Source organism: Leuciscus leuciscus, assembly GCF_965113295.1.
Source record: "Leuciscus leuciscus genome assembly, chromosome: 18".
Taxonomy (NCBI): Eukaryota; Metazoa; Chordata; class Actinopteri; order Cypriniformes; family Leuciscidae; genus Leuciscus; species Leuciscus leuciscus.
The window spans coordinates 25,966,175-25,983,197 of record NC_138742.1 but is presented as its reverse complement, the minus strand read 5'-3'; the positions used below and the strand labels follow the sequence as shown (position 1 = coordinate 25,983,197).

At 40.2% G+C, this 17,023-nt stretch overlaps 1 protein-coding gene across 3 annotated transcripts in view; it reads left to right on the top strand.

Annotated features, from left to right (window-relative positions):
- The window catches only part of syt2a (synaptotagmin IIa), a 100,328-nt gene that overhangs the window by 51,636 nt on the left and 31,669 nt on the right, over positions 1 to 17,023 (top strand). The window contains exon 1 of one of the 3 annotated variants that reach the window (XM_082145188.1): positions 186 to 389. The exons of 1 other annotated variant lie outside the window; for it this stretch is intronic. The gene's annotated coding sequence lies outside the window, so the exon portion shown is untranslated. Of the gene's footprint in view, positions 1 to 185; positions 390 to 17,023 lie in introns of those variants that run through there. One more of the 3 variants, XM_082145190.1, reaches the window with a different exon arrangement.

Genomic DNA, 17,023 nt, shown 5'->3' with positions numbered 1-17,023 from the left:
GCAGAGCTGTGTGAGCAGCATCTCCAATCAGGCAGCTTAGGAAGAGGATGGAATGGGAAGGGTGGGGGAAGGAAAACGGAGAGAGAGAGGGAAAGGGTGTGTGTATTTGAGAGGGGGGGGGGGGGGGATTTCTCTGTGGGAGAGAGAAAGTGGCAGAGAAAGCGCACAGAAGGAGGGGAGGGGTGTATGTGTGTGTTCACTGGAGTGTGTGTGTGTGTAGTGCTGCAGTAACGAGTGGAGAGGGGGAATGACTGCAGTTTCTCGGGCTGATGGAAGAGCACGAGCAGGAGACATCCACGCGCCGCTGAAACGTTAACCCTTAAGTGCCTCGCTGTTGTATGGCCCAGACGCTCATTGAGGATTAGGACCGAGGAGATCACTGCAGTCAGGTGTGTGGTTTATCAATGTGTTTTATTCTCAGAGGTGCTGCAAAATGGGATAATCCGGATACGGGAAGGTGGGCTGTGCTGTGCTGGATTCTGGAAAGATTGCCCAGGGCACTAGATGGTTATGACTTAATCGTGCAACGGAGAGGGAAGCCCGTTCGAGAGTGGCCTCGCTGAATACTAGAGTACTGCAGTGTGATTCATACATATGTTAGTCTTGGGTAACTCTTCTAAAGCATCTTTTAATAGGTTGAGTCTGAAGAAAAGTGCTCTCCAAAGTGATCCCTAGTGATGCTTAAAGATGTTTGATTGGAAGGGCTGCAATGGTCCCGAGCTTGGAGTGTTTGTCCCAGTCGGCGCGTCTCTATCAGCTTTTATCGGTTAGTTTAGTTGAACTTGTATTGCACACTGATTTTGGGTCAGCTTTCTGTCACACCTCACAAAGGCTGGAGTCACAGACCCCTCACGGAAAGCTGGTCCCGGAACAGTGCGCAAGGGCAAAGTCAGCCGAGAGCTGTCGGCTGGTGGGTGTTTACTCCGTCCGTCAATGGGAGCTGGTCTCTTTCCTGGAGAGTTTCCAAAGGTCAGTCCCGCTGACAGCTGCCGTGTTTCCCCGGAGGGGCAATGGGAACGACACCCTCCTCTCCACCACCAAACAGCGGCAAGACAATATGCTGCGCCTCGTTGGTACAGCTGCCGTAAGAGCGGATCACAGGGAGAGAACACAGACAATGGTGTGCATTAAAAGAGCTCTGCGGTGCAGCAAAGAGAGGCTGGGAACAGAATACATGCTGCTTGCTTTCGTTTAAATGCACTTTTCAATCTTGTGTTCTGCAAAAACACTTTAGAAAAAACTTGATAATCACCATTATTCTCAAATATAAAAATGCTCTTCATATATTTCCATAGTGGAGAATTCAGCAATTGTTTTCTCAAATATTCTCAGATTGAACTGGTTTTACATTTCCTGTCACATTGGTTGCTGTATATTGTGTTTCTGCTTAACGCTTGAGTTGGTTGTTATATTGGATGCTAGAAGTGTCAGTTTGACTCAGTGGAATGAAAAGTGAACTTCCTTAGATGCTCGGCAGCTCTCTCTCTCGCTTTCTTTCTTTCTCTCTCTCTCTCTCTCAAGCATTTTTTTCTCGCTCTCTTGGGATTCTCCTGCAGAGGACTGGGGATCACAAGGAAGGGACATTCTCAAGGACAAATGCTGTGTCATCAAGGCTTCAGACCTTGAGCTTGAGTACTGTACAGTGTGACATTGTGCTTAGATATATAAGGAAATTTGAAGATGTGTTGAGTGTATTTGTCCTTTATAGCTCTGGTTTCAGGCATCGAAGTGGTTGGGTTGTTTTTGCTCCTTTTTAGGGTGCTTGTGTTAAGTGTGGATGTTCATATGTGTTTGATACATGAAATGTGAAGAATGAGCCATCATATAAGACTGCAAAATCTGCATGTTCTTTGAATCTCAAAACTCAAACTCAAAGAATCTGCAGTAATTACCAGTTACTGGTAATTACTGATGCTACAGAGGAACGTGAGAACATCCCAAAATTCCTTAGAAACAATACAATAGAATCAAATGAGATAAACGTTGGTGTTCAGTTAGAGCTATACATTTAATGTGGATACATCAGCTCGGATAATTCGGTCTTTCTACTTAAGTTTACACTGATATTACAGAGTTCTGAATATTGTTGAGATCTGAAACTGCCAGAGGAGACACAAGTGACATAACTATAGGGTCCTTTTCTCATCTTTATCCATTGTCTCTGAAGTCTGTTTTACTTACAGTATCTCGGAAGTTCTGAAAATAAATGTCCAATGAGTAGTAGTGATGTAGTACTCGAGTCCGGTCTCGGACTCGAGTCCGGTCTCGAGACCGATTTCTGCTTTCTCGGACTCGACTCGGACTTGTTCCTTCAAAGACTCGGTCTTGACTCGGACTCGACCCTTCAAAGACTCGGTCTTGACTCGGACTCGGCATAGGCGGTCTCGTCCCCATCACTAGTCCACTAGAATACATACCACTAGAAAATTTTACTTGCTCTGCATGTCCTAACTATGATTAAAAAAGTCAGGGTGGGCTTGACGTGTTGATGACAGAGCAGCACTGTTGAAGCAGTTTAGAAAAATAGGCAGAAGATGATGCATGTGGTAGGGATTTTTTTAATGATAGTAAAAGCATAGTCCATATTAAGACGTAAAGACTCCTCCTCTAAACAATTCCCAATCTAGCTTAGTCTGTAGGCCTAACTGTTGATTATTAACTGGGGTGATATTAAATCATGAATATGAAAACTGACATGTTTTATGGTCTTGGTCTCGACTCCTAAAGACTCGGTCTCGACTCGGACTTGCTTCCTCAAAGACTCGGTCTTGACTCGGACTCGACTGAATTTGAAAACCAACTCCCAATAATAGCTTAGTCTGTAGGCCTAACTGTTGATTATTAACTGGGGTGATATTAAATCATGAATATGAAAACTGACATGTTTTATGGTCTTGGTCTCGACTCCTAAAGACTCGGTCTCGACTCGGACTTGCTTCCTCAAAGACTCGGTCTCGACTCGGACTCGACTCGGACTCGACCCTTCAAAGACTCGGTCTTGACTCGGACTCGGCATAGGCGGTCTCATCCCCATCACTAATGAGTAGCTATAAAATGTTAATGAACTATAGTCATAACATAGTATTGTGCAAGGAACTCTAATTAATCAATAATCTGCCCCTGTAATCATAATGTGTGAAAAGAAATACAATTTTGCTGGTGTTTTACTGTCAGTACAGTGAATTGTGTATATAGGTACATTTTTGGAGTTGAAGATGAGGAATGTTTATCCAATGATTTTTCTATGATGATAAAGATAGAATGTCAAGTAAACTTTTCCCTTCATCTATATTTTATGGTTTCTGTCAGCGGATTGGTAACTAATGTATTAAAAATAACTAGTATGATCATTTAAAAAATGAAAACAGTATCTTCCCAGTATGCAGCTGACCAATAATAAATCTGAGAGAAACCATAAAACAGCTAGTGTCATTTATCATCATGGACACTTGTTCCCATCTGGTCTCGCATAACAGTTTTGCGTTATGATGAATTACACTCGATAAGACACAAGTGATGGTCAGTACTACAATGGATCGTAGCTTTTAATGACAGGAGAACATTATTTATAAGTTGCCCCGTGGGATTGTGTTAGAGAGGTCAATTCAGACAGAAAAAAAGGGCAAAATTGCTGTGGAATACCCCTCTCTCATTCTTTATGAAGAGAAATGCCTCCTTTCGGGATATAGCTCATTAGTTTGGGAACCATCCATCACTGTCGTGTCCTTATTGACAGTGTTTTGTCTCAAACTCAATAAATAAATTACTGTTCTTACAAAGTTATCATACTTGCCCTCATTCGCTCAAACTCTGTGATAATTTTGTTTGTAGATCAAAAAATCTGATTTTTAGCAGAATGTCAAAGCTGCTTCTTACCCTTACATGGTTGTGAAGCTGCGTACAGGACAAGCCCGATAAAAACAGCCATTCTCTATATTAAAGTGTTCAGGAGCCATAAAATAGTGTTTTGCATGCAGGTGTCCCGACTTGGTTTGTTCACCCAAAAGTATAAATGCTGACATTGTCTACTCAGCTTCATGTCATTCAAAACCTGTATGACTTTCTGTTCTCTGCCGGACACAAATGAGAGATTTTATAGTATCTTGCTGTTTTGTCCATACATAGTCAATTGGGTCCAAAAGTTTAAAGCTAGAAGTTGGACATAAATAAGACATAAAAGGAGTCCAGTGGTTTAATCAAAGTATTCTGAGGTAATACGATCACTTTATGACATCATGACAAGTCACGTGACACGCAAGAACCAATGAGCTTAACAATGTTGTACCCCACTGACTGCTGAAAGATTACGCTTTGCAATCTTATTTGAAGAAAAGTAATTTGAAGTCAAGTCATGTTAATAATCTAAGTCAGAATTTACTTTTACACATTTGGCAAACCCGCTATCCAAAGCATTTTTATGAACACACATTTCCTGGGAATAGAATTTCCTGTTCCATTGGTAACTCAGAGGTGGACAAAGTACACAACTTATACTTGAGTGAAAGTACAGATACTACTGGTCAAATATTACTCCGTTACAAGTAAAAGTTGTAAAGACCAATTTTTACTTAAAGGAAACGTATGTAAGATTGTGGCCAAAACTGGTACTGCAATCACTTTCAAATTACTGTAGAGCGGTGTATCCCCTCCCCCTCCCCCTCCCCCTCCCCCCTGACTCGAGGTTGCCAGTTAGGCTGCAGGATCCAGCAGGAACGTAGGCTGCTACAAGGAGCTTCTAATGGCAAGTGACGAGTCCTACACAGTACGTTTTTTTTTCGGACTTTGTCACGACGTATTTCGGATTCATAACGAGGTCTTTTAGGTTTCGTAACGTTAGACATTTTTTATCCGACACGTTTGTAGCTGCAGCTGTGGTAACTAGAGCAGAGCTGGCAACCCGGATGCCGAAACACTACTGACTTCGTGATTGGTAGATAGGTGGAGGGTGGAGCATCAGGCCAAAACACAACATGACAACATCAACATCAGTTGAGGGCTGCAACTTCACTTTTAAATGACAATATCCTGGCCGGACTACTGTTGTCAGTGATATAAGTATTTGAAATGAACATGATTTCTTAATGTCTAGTGACATATCAGGGCCATTTTATGATTAATTGAAATACATTTCTTACATGCGGTTCCTTTAAGTAAAAGTACAAAGTACTCGTTTTTAAAAGTACTTAAGTATCAAAAGTAAAAAGTAAATGTCAATCCATTGTTTTATTATTGTTGCATTGTTGTACGTACTACTTACAGTACCTTACGCCTCTGAATCTATGCCTGCCTATCTACCCTCATATCAATATCAAATTTATATCTAGAACACTGTTCCATGACCTTTCCATTGGTAACACCATACTCTAATCAGTCTACCACCAAACCAGCACTAACCATACTAATTCTGCATCAGCTTAGGTAGAGCCTTAGCTCCTACCCAGAAGTTGTACCTCAGATGTGACCATATCTGCATCAGTGACATCCATCCACGAGTAGAGGAAGCCAGTGTGAAACTAGCTTATTTGGCTAATGTGTGTCTCTGAAAAGAGGGTGTGGTTGTGCGCCTGTTCGTCACGGTGCAGTGAAGCCGTATTGCCCTCCGTAAAAACAGCTGCTTAATTGAAGAGCCATAGCGGTGACAATAAACTGAAACATTAAATTCGTAATTAATGAGGAACATCAGCTTTATCTTGAGGATAAAGCACTGAGGCTAAAACAAACCCATGAAACTTGTTAAAAGGAGTCCACCCAGAGCTATATTAGGGGGGTGGTTTGTGAAAATGTTTGTTGTACAACAGTGTTACAATTTTGTTTGAGTATAAGTCATACACTGATTTGAAATTAGTATGTCAAGTCAAGTCAAGTTTATTTGTATAGCGCTTTTCACAATACAGATTGTATCAAAGCAGCTTCACAGTATTAAATTAAAATAATACAACAAAGTTTGTTTCAAGAGGAATTTATTGATTGATAAAATTAAATTAAATATCCTCGAGTCCTCGAGTATGTGTGACATTTCAGTTGTAATCTACAAATCTGAGAGCTGATTTAGTATATGTGATGTGAGCAGTCGTTTTATAGTCTTTGAATAGTTTCCACCCTCGCATTTGTTTGTGCGTCCAGCTTCGGCCCAAGGGCCGCAAAAAAACCCTCATTAAATGGCAAACAGAGCGGTCTGGAGCCGCTGGGATGTGCGGGGAACACTCATTTTCATCTCACTGAGCTCAATCAGATGCCGTTCCAGCGGAAATGTTCAACCATCAGTAATGAAATGCCTAAGGACAAGATCTGTTTTTAATATGGGCGTACGTTTGAGGATAAATAGTAGGAACATCCCATAACCTACCAGAGTTAAGCGATTAGAAAAAACACTAATGTTTTTAGCAATTTCAGTTGTGATTGAATGTTGAATATGTTGTATGATGCATGTTTTCATTTCTAAACTAAAAGTATTTTATGTCAGTTTTATTTATTTTTTTTTACTTAAATTGATAGTTACGCATGAAAAAATACATTTGGCAGAATTTTTAATGGCCAAAAGACGGATTGCAAGAACATTCCCCTATGTGTGAATGGCCCCTTAATTCCTTAAAATTACAGAGAGCCTTCTGTGTCAATGCAAGCTAGGAATTTGATCCTGGTATCAGACCCTTTTAACAATTCCGGAATGCATCTACGTGTGAGATAGGAGCCGGAGCCGATGTCGTATGGATTCTTCACAAGTCTTGACATCGTAATTTCACTTTGGACTGTCCAAGAAAGTTCAAGAAAGGGCTTCCACAGACTTTAAATGCCACTTTTATTTGTATATTCAAAGATTTAATCTGCCACAATAATGTAATGCTATTAAATTACCATAGTTAACTATCTCATCAAATTTAATTTATGTGGCTAGTTGTGATTAATTCAATTAAACAATTGGCATATCATCCAATTAATACAATTAAAGTTTGTAATCCATTTGACAGCCATAATGAAAACTCTTACTAAACACTGATCAGCAGTAACAGAACAAAAAGTAAAGATGAAAACATGCAGTTGGCCTTGCTGGAGAACAAGGAGTTTTCAGCCAGTGCATGTCCTCATGTCCGAGTGTGTGATGTCCTGACTGTCTAGTACGTGTTCACTGTCTCAGACGGTTTGTTTTTTACAGCGGGACTTCCTGTTCCTGCATCCTCTGGCATTATGTGGTGAGCTGTAGGATCTTGATATTAAGCTCCTCTGTACTATTGGGACTACAGTATAGATTCTTCTCATTCTTCTTGCGTTTGACAGTAATGGCATACAGAATGGTTATAGTTTCCATTAAATTTTTGTCACTTTGTGTTTCGGCTGATAGTCGGTCTGTGTTCAGCTTTCTGTTTCTGTCGTATTTTGCTTGCTGTCATTGCTATTTGTGACTGTGCTGCTGAGGTACAGAAATATAGTCTGCAGTCACAGCTACATTGAAAAGAAAAAAATCTGTTTTGTAATCAGTATCTTTGTCTTGTTCTCTTGGAAAAAATATCTAAGCATCCTTAAGACAAGATACATTTATTTTTAAATAAAAATGTGCAAGATATTAAGACCTATGTACATAGTTTAAACCTTTTTTTTTTATTATAAAAAATGTAAGCAAAAAAAATGTCAACGGGTAAGACAAATGAAGATTTATTCTCTGAAAATTAGTTTTATTGTATTTAAACACTGTTCAGTAAATGTATATTGTCACGTCTGTTATAGATTTTTTGTTCATGTTTTCAAAGTCTTTTATTTTGAAGTTCTAATGTTTCCTGTCATGTGCTTCCTTTGCTTCATATGTTTTGTTCTGGCCTGCGTTTCCCAAAAGCATCGTAAGCCTAAGTCTCGAATACTCTCTTGAGTATGTCCTTATTTTGAATAATTATTTCAAGACCGCTAAAAAAGTGTGTTTTATATAGTATGAGTGTGTGTAGTGTAATCTGGATGTACTACATTTGCCAGGTTGTCATTATCACGTGATCTACCAGTGTCAGTTGCGTCCATAGACAGTATATAAACTGGACACAGTGACCCCATTGGATTCAACGGAGACAAGTAAAGTCAATTAGAAGCACTCACTTCCTGGGGGTCGAGCGTACTGCGCAGACTCAAACTGAGCTTGACGACGTATATGTGACGTGAGCAACCCGTCTGTCTACTAGTAGCTGTGCCAAGAGAAATCTGAATCATTCCCTTCCGAAACTTGCAGAGATGGAGAGTGTGAGTAGGAGCTGTCCATGAGCTGAGAGCAGGAGAAACTTTTGCTATGTATTCTGATTAATTATTTTGTCATTTTGCCTCCACGTCCCCCCGATTGCCCGCGAGCTTCTCCTCCTGTCCATACGGTAATCTCTCTACTGTGCGACAGAGAGTCGCGTGGTTATGACGCAATCGTTAGCCTATTTTTACAAAAACTGCTTCTACGGGGCCATAACGTAAGATACAAGGTAATGGAGCATTTTATACATTTTCGTGTTTCTTTAGAAATAAATAATGGACAAATAGAGTCTTTAAACGCCTCAGATGTGAAGTTATTCGCTGTCAAAGTGACGCCAAAATGAATGGGAGTCAATGGAATACTAACAGCAGGTGGGGGTCCGCTAATCAATGGTGGCGCCCGGGGAAGCTTCAATATTTTATGAAACCCTGCCCCCCTGGTTGCGTCACTTCACTGTCATTCACAAATCCTCTCCCGCGGCCTCATGGGATAGTAAAGTGTTCATCGTATACACACTTCAGGATCTCGCCAGAAGTAGTAGGTCATCTGGGTACGGTTTGCCTACACTTTTATGAATACTATGAATTCTGACATAATTCTTTTCTTCGTCATGTACTGTTTTTCGCCTACTATATAGAATGGAAGTATGCGATTTTGGATGCAGCCCTTGAGTATATGTAGCTCTCGTGTTCCCATTGTCTCTTGTCTAGCTTTGTTTGTGTAACCCGCTGTTGGTGAGTTTGTCAAGTCTGTTATAGTCATGTTCAAGTCAAGTTCTAGTGCTCATGTTTATGTCGTGTCTTAGTTCTGTTTGTGGGTTCAACTGCACATGGGTTCAACTCTGTTAGCCTTCAGTCTACTATCCGTTACAATATTTAGTTTTAAGGATGATTTTCTATCACTAATTGTGTCTTTTTTGCCAACAAGCGACATCTAAGTATCAACTAAACTCAAATGTGTTAACTCATTTCTCATTTTCTAATTGGTGTTATGGTGTCATGTCTGCTAATTCGTCAGGCAACAGTTTGTGTCAAGAAAAAGTTCACGGTGACAATCATTCTTAGCGTGACAGCGAGGAGCAGCAATGAGATTCTCATGAAACGAGACGCTAAAAAAAGTGTGCTGCAGGTACTTGACTGACTTGACCAAAATGACCTTTAGATTGGTTAAAAAACAATAAAAAAAAGCACTAAAGGTATGATGTTTTACAATGGTATTTTGAGTACCTTGCATTACATAATAAGCAAATAATTGGTTTGTATTAGAATTCAGTCCAAAAATGTCACGCTTATGCTGTTGAACTAAACTTCCCTTTATACTCCTTTATGCTTTTTGACTATTTGTCAGTCTTTCGCCGTCTCTTCCTCTGTTTATTTCTCTCTCTCTCTCTTTTCTCTTTTTACAGTTCAAAAAGCAATAAGCCTATACAGCTCGTTTAAATGGTACTTTTGAAATATTTGAATGATTAAATACACATTAAGCCCTGTCTGTCATTCTCAGTACATAATTACTGGTGTTTGGCAATGCAAGCATCACTATTATTAATATTATTACTCATACAAAAGGTCATTCATTTAAACCCTATTATTAAACTGCATAACTGGATGAACAATATGTCAAATCATGCAGCTTGTTAAAGAGAGGTCTTCCCCTACTTTAACAATATATATTTATTTTTTTCTGACTATTATTTTCATATGTCAGTCTTTACAGGGTTAAGCAACTGGACTTAAAGATTTTCTTCTGTTGGGTGATTAAATGGACAACAAATGTCCATAGACTTGTATTGCTGCCAGAGCATCCTTGCAACACCCTAGCAACTGCATAGGAAAAAAATCTAGTCTTACAACGGTGGACACAACATGAGATTAACTGAATCACTGACAGCACTTTACATCCCTAACACTTGTCTGGACAGAATCATGATATTTAACGATTTCATCAAATCAAACATGACATTTTGTTATTTCTGCCCTATCGGCAAACCAGAATGCAATCATTTGAGTGATTTATGAGTTGAACTAAGGTTGAAGTTGGTCAGCTGGAGTCTGGCTTGTGATGCTCGTTAATTTAATTAAAACAATTTAATTAGGGAGAGCTACTGCTCTTTGAGCGTGAGGAGGCGGATGATGAAGCAGAGGCTGGGAAGAGCCCCAGGTCAGACTGCTGCTGATTCCACTGCTCTGAATCACACTCACCACTGCAATCTTCATCCTCATTCAAGGTTTCTACTGTGATCGAGCACCTTACAATCCCTGTGAGTGATGCAATAGCAGTGCAACTGTGATAAATGTTCTGGAAGATGTTTTTAGTCGTCATATGAAAATGAGAAATAAGAGTGTATCTTGTCTTCAAAGTAGGATTTTAAATGCAGGATTATTACGATTGCATTTTTCATGGATGTCAATCTGACAACAGGACACAGGGTTTATAAAAGTGTTTTATTTTATATTAAATTAAATTAAATTAAATTAAATTAAATTAAATTAAATTAAATTAAATTAAATTAAATTAAATTAAATTATTATTAGCCATGAAGGGGACCCTTCACACTGTAGGATCAGAGCCCTGCTGTAACATATACTGTATCATATCAATCATCATGAAGGGGCCCCTGCATATTTGTACCCTAAATGACAGAAATCTAAAAGCATGATTCATTTACATTTACATTTAGTCATTTAGCAGACGCTTTTATCCAAAGTGACTTACAAATGAGGAGAATAATAGAAGCAATTAAACTAACAAAAGGTAAGTGCTGTGACCAGAGCCATAGAGAGAGAGAGTTGCGACACTCCCATAGACCTCCGTTGTAAATAATGGCGGCGCTTTTAACCGCCTACTTCCGGGATATGAAGGTCGGAATAGTTCCAAACACTGTCATTTGGGCGTTGGACACCATTCACTTACATTGCTGCACGTCGAGTTGTTCCAGAGTTACTGTAAGTTGCCGAAATATCGACCTCTTTTGAATTGTCAACTGTCTATATTGTATCAGAGGCCCTTTGCGATGCTTATACTGGTCTTCATTTGTACATGCACAGCGTAATTATTTATATTTTATGTTGGTTGTTTCAACCAATTTTCAAGCACTGCCTGCTAGCTAACGTTAGTTAGCTAGCGCGACTTCGTCAGCTAAGAGTTCGGTAATGAATCGCTACCACCTTTATAGCAACTTTTATTTAATTTAATTTTTTGGGATATACTAACTTTTCATTATGTTATTATTGTCTTGAGTGAAGCGGCTTGTGAGAACAATGCTGGACCTTTAGGATTGTTATGGCCATCACCAGTCCTGTCTGTTTCATGGATCACCTGCCCCTGGTTTTTGTTTTTCTTGTAAACACACACAAGCACACATTTTTGTTGTCTGTCATTGTTTAATAAAAATTATTTTATTTGAAAACCTTCATTTGTATCAGCCATGCTTAAATTCGTTTTTAATCTGTTATAGTTTTGATAATGTGTATGGCCTTAATCTTAAAATAATATTCTTAGTCTTAACATGATCATGTTTCACGTTGTGGTCCTGGGGGTGGCCACTTTCATCAGAAGAAGTGAGCTAGCTTCTAAGCGAATTCTGAACGGACCGCCACGGCAGACCTCTTTGCGTGATCACGAAGGTAGGCTAATGGCTGAATCAAAATTTATAAGCAAAATCACGGGAATCAATACAGCCCAGTTGTGCTAAAATAAATATCATGAGACGTCCATCATCAGATGAATGATATGGAAAAGTTAAGTTAGAGCCGCTAAAGCCAGTGCTACTACCCATGCGAACATGAACACTAAGCTTTTCCCTCCAAAAATATAGCTTAAAACTTATCTCAAAATGCAAAACTGACATTAACAAAATGCAATAATGCAATAACAGCTGAAAAAGTACTTGGGTGTGTGTTTTATTTTATATTTACCGTTCAATAATGCAATCGCTGCTGTCTGTCCCATAGAAGAACATGACAGCCAGCGTACGTTTTGGAACTATTGGGGCTTACATGAACCACGTGACAGCCATAGCGGCGACATCAAAGAGTGTCGCAACTCTCTCTCTCTATGGCTCTGGCTGTGACCATTCCCAGTTTAGTCTAACGCAGTAGACGTCATTTTTTAATAGATATGGAATAGAAAAGAAGGAAAATAGAAAAGAAAAGAAAGTGTTAGTATTAATGGATCAAATGTTGCAGAAAAAAAATGCGTCTTCAGTCGTTTCTTGAAAATGGCTATGGACTCAGCAGCTCGGGTTGAGTTAGGCAGGTCATTCCACCAGCAGGGAACAATCCAGGTGAAGGTCTGTGAAAGTGATTTTGTGCCTCTTTGAGATGGCACCACGAGGCGACTTTCAATTGCAGAACGCAAGCTTCTGGTTGGAATATAAGTCTGGAGTAATGAGTTTAGGTAAAAGGGAGCAGAGCCAGTGGTTGTTCTGTAGGCAAGCATCAGTGACTTGAATTTGATGAGAGCAGCAATTGGCAACCAGTGCAATTTTATGAGGAGAGGTGTGAAGTGTGCTCTCTTCAGCTCGTTAAAGACCTCTCTAGCTGCAGCATTCTGGATCAGTTGCAGAGGTTTGACAGTGCAAGCTGGAAGACCTGCCATCAGAGCATTACAATAGTCCAGTCTGGATAGAACAAGAGTTTGGACAAGGAGATGTGTAGCATGTTCTGATAAGAAGGGCCTTTTCCTCCTAATGTTGTACAAGGCAAATCTGCAGGACCGGTCAGTTCTGCAATGTGGTCTGTGAAGTTCAATTGATCATCAATCACAACTCAAAGGTTCCTGGCTGACCTTGATGGAGTTATTGATGATGAACCTAGCTGCATGGAGAAGTTGTGGTGTAGTGTTGGGTTGGCCGGGACCACAAGCAACTCTGTCTTTGCAAGGTTTAGTACAAGGTGGTGGTCCTTCATCCAACAAGAAATGTCTGTCAGGCAGGCTGAGATGCGAGCAGCTACCGTCGGATCCTGTGGTTGGAATGAGAGGTTGTGTGTCGTCAGCATAACAATGATAGGAGAAACCATGTTTCTGAATGACAGATCCTAGTGATGACATGTAGATGGAGAAGAGAAGTGGTCCAAGCACTGAGCCCTGAGGCACCCCAGTAGCTAGATGTTGCGACTTAGACACCTCACACCTCCACGACATCCTAAAGGACCTACCTGAGAGGTAAGACTTGAACCATTGGAGTGCGGTTCCTGAGATGCCCTTCGTCTTTAGGATTGACTGGAGGATCTGGTGGTTAGTTAACTGTCAAACACAGCAGACAGATCCAGCAGGATGAGAACTGAGGATTTGGAAGCTGCTCTTGCCAGCCTCAGAGCTTCAACAGCCGAGAGTAGGGCGGTTTTAGTTGAGTGGCCACTTTTAAAACCATATTGGCTGTTGTCCATGAGGTTGTTCTGTGTAAGAAAGGTAGAGACTTGGTTGAAAACAACTCTTTCAAGTGTTTTAGCAATTAATGGAAGAAGGGATACCGGTCTGTAATTTTCCACAGAGTGATTGGAAAGGATAAGTTTGGAGATGTCTGCCTCTGAGAGCAGAGAGAAGGAGGGGAAAATTTGTGTGTTAGCTGTTAAGATGTGTGTGTCAGTTTGTGGTGTGGTAAATTGGCCACTGATGGTAGTTGTTGAATGTGGCAAAATCGTCAGCTGTTAGAGTTGATGAAGGAGGAGGAGGAGGAGGAGGGATAAGAAGAGAGGAGAATGTTTTGAAAAGCAGAAGAGTCGGAAGAATTGTTAATTTTGTTGTGGTAGTAAGTCATTTTAGCAGTAGAGACATTAGCTGAGAAGGAAGAGAGGAGGGATTGATACAGACCAAGGTAAGTGGGACCTTTCGATTTACACTTCCTTTCTGCAGTTTTTAGTTTAGAACTATGTTTGCAAGGGAATTCAGATAACCAGGGGGCAGAGGGGGTGGCGCGGGCTGGCCTGGATGAAAGGGCACAGAAATTGTCCTGGCATGATGTTAGAGTGGAGAAAAGAGTATCAGTTGCACTGTTATTATCTAGTGATGAGAGCTGATTAGGGGGAGGAAGTGTGGATGAGACCAGAGAGGATAGGCGGGAGGGTGAGAGTGAGCGTAGGTTTCGCCGAAAGGTGACCTGTGGAGGAATGTGTGTTGTGTCCTGAAACAGGTTGAGGTTAAGAGTGAGGAGGAAGTGATTTGAGGTGTGCAGTGGAGTTTCCAGTGTCAGTGGAGCAGTAACGCATGTAAATAAGGTCCAATTGGTTACCTGATTTGTGAGTAGCCGCAGTAGATACTTGTTTGAGGTCAAATGAGGCGAGCAGAGTGTGGAATTCAGCAGCCTGAGGCTTTTCTAAGTTGTTGTTGAAGTCTCCAAGAACTACGAGAGGAGTACCATCCTCAGAGAAGGATGAGAGTAACATATCCAACTCCGCCAAGAAACTGCCATGTCTACTTGTAAGCCAAAGACTACATTTTGTAAGTAAAAGACTACAAATGGATTTTAATAGGAGTGGTGATAGTAATTGAATGCTATTCAAATTAGCTGATGTCACACAGAGATTGTAAAGAATCAAATTACCAATCGTTGGGGATGAGCAGACCAGTACCTCCACCCCTCCCGGTCAGGCGAGGGGTGTGTGAGAAAGTTAGTGGAGAGGGCAGCAGGTGTGGCAGTGCCATCTGGTCTGATCCAGGTCTCAATCGGGGCCAATAGATTTGTCATACTTTTTTTGTCATACTGTTTTTCTCCTACTGTATAGTAGGGACGTATGCAATTTCAGATGCAGCCCTTGAGTATATGTATAGCTCTCATGTCTCACTGTCTCTTGTATAGCTTTATTCATCAAGAAAATATTTTCACAGAGAAAATATTAAATAATGGGAAAGTATTGGAGACATTATTTTAGTAACATTAAGATACTATTATGGTTTAATTTTAATTAAAGTTTTATCATTTATATTTCAGTTTTAGTTATTTTAGTAGGCCTACATCAAGTTAAAATGTTTGTTTTATTTCAAGTAACATGTTTTTTTGTTTTTTTTCTTATGATTTGAGTTTTCATTTCTGTTTATTATAATAACCCTGGAGAGGGCTGAATTGTCCTAAACATCATAGTGGTGCTGTTATGCTGTTAGCATTTTGCTAACTTCAGCCACACCCCCTCTATCCAAAACCACGCCCCGAAAGGCATGCCATCAAACCCCAACAAAATAAATCACAGATAGAGTGTTTCATCTGCAGAGCCCCTATAGAAACACGTTGTCATCATATCAGCCAAAGTCCTCCCTCTCTTAGACAGCAATAAAATTATAAGGCAAAATACCTGCCTTAGACGGCAAAATTCATGGCTGCGGTTCTCATTCAAGCATTACGAGTGCTGACCCAACCATTCCAGCGGATTTATCCTGCTGAGCCGAAGTGTCACCCGGTCAGTGTCTCACATTTGTCCCTCCAGTGAGCCCATACGCTCTTTACAAAAGCAGAACCTTGAATAAATCCCACCATAAAGCAGAAAAGTGTATTTTCCATAACTATATTATTGTGCTCAGTTTTGTCATAGCTGAGGGCCTGAGATAGGGTGAGCTTATTTATGTAGTTTTCTCATGTATGGGATAAAGTCCTGGCAAACGGCTGTGTAAAGGGAATAGGAAGCTAGTTGGGAAGGCTAGAGAGGGCAATAGTCCTTGGTCGTCTGACTGTGACGTTTTACATTATCTGTCAACTGCAGACTTGTTGAACAGCTGCAGTTTGTCAACGTTATGCACACAAGGTTATGAGGCAGAACAGGCTGAGGTACCAGCTTCAGCGGTATCAGTTACAAACAATGAAAGAACTCATAACAGTGTGACAATTCAGAAGGTTTGTGAGCTTTAACACCCACTGTTACTTGTGTTACTAAACGTATTTATGTATCTAGCAGTTTAGCAGTTAGCTGTTCTAAATGTCCAAATAAATCCTTTGTTTGCATTTGTTTCATTGGTGACTTATTGTTTGATTACGACACTGCACCTGTTTATCGTTTCGTTGATTGGTTGGCGTTAGTATGTATTGAGCTTGTTTTCAGTTAGTCTTCGTTCCATAGTCTTGCCCTTAAAGTTGACGGTTTTGTCCGTGTTTTTTTAGATTGATTTGATTCTTTTTGAGTGTCTTAATAAAGAACGCTGCTGCGAATAGATCCAGCTTTATTTTCTTCTCCGCGTCAGCCAGCTGTGACAGAAATATGAAAACAGCAGCGGTCCAGCTTCTCCTCCTCTCCCAGGGGGATCGTTCCCTCGAGGGCCATACAAGGGACTTTTTAAACCTGGTTCATCTTGTCAAATATGACGATGACAGCCTCTTTACAGCTTCCGACTGTCTCAGAGATTCATATATATATTTGAGTGATTTGTTATGTTTTGAGTGTGTTAATAAAGAACGCTGCTGCGAATAGATACAGTTTTACTTTCTTTAAAATATATTAAAACAGAAAAGAGTTCATTTTTGATCATATAAATGCAGCCTTGGGAAGCATAAGAGTCCTTTTCCAAAAAAAATCTTAAGTGTTCCAGACTTTTTTTGACCAACTCTATACATGTATGTGCATTTTATGATATTTAGATATTAATTAGCTGTTGTTTCGAGGCAGCAGGAAGGTTAATCTTGTAATCAATCCTTAATGGGTCCTATTTAGAATACAAATGAAATTATGTTGGATTGCTGATGATGAGGAAACTTTTTCATTTTCTAAGAGAAACCATCTTTCTCCTGGTAACTGATCCTGTCAGTAAAAGGTCAGCTTGTCTAATATTTAATGATGCCACACTGGCACATATACAAGTTATTATTATGCAAACATAACTGCA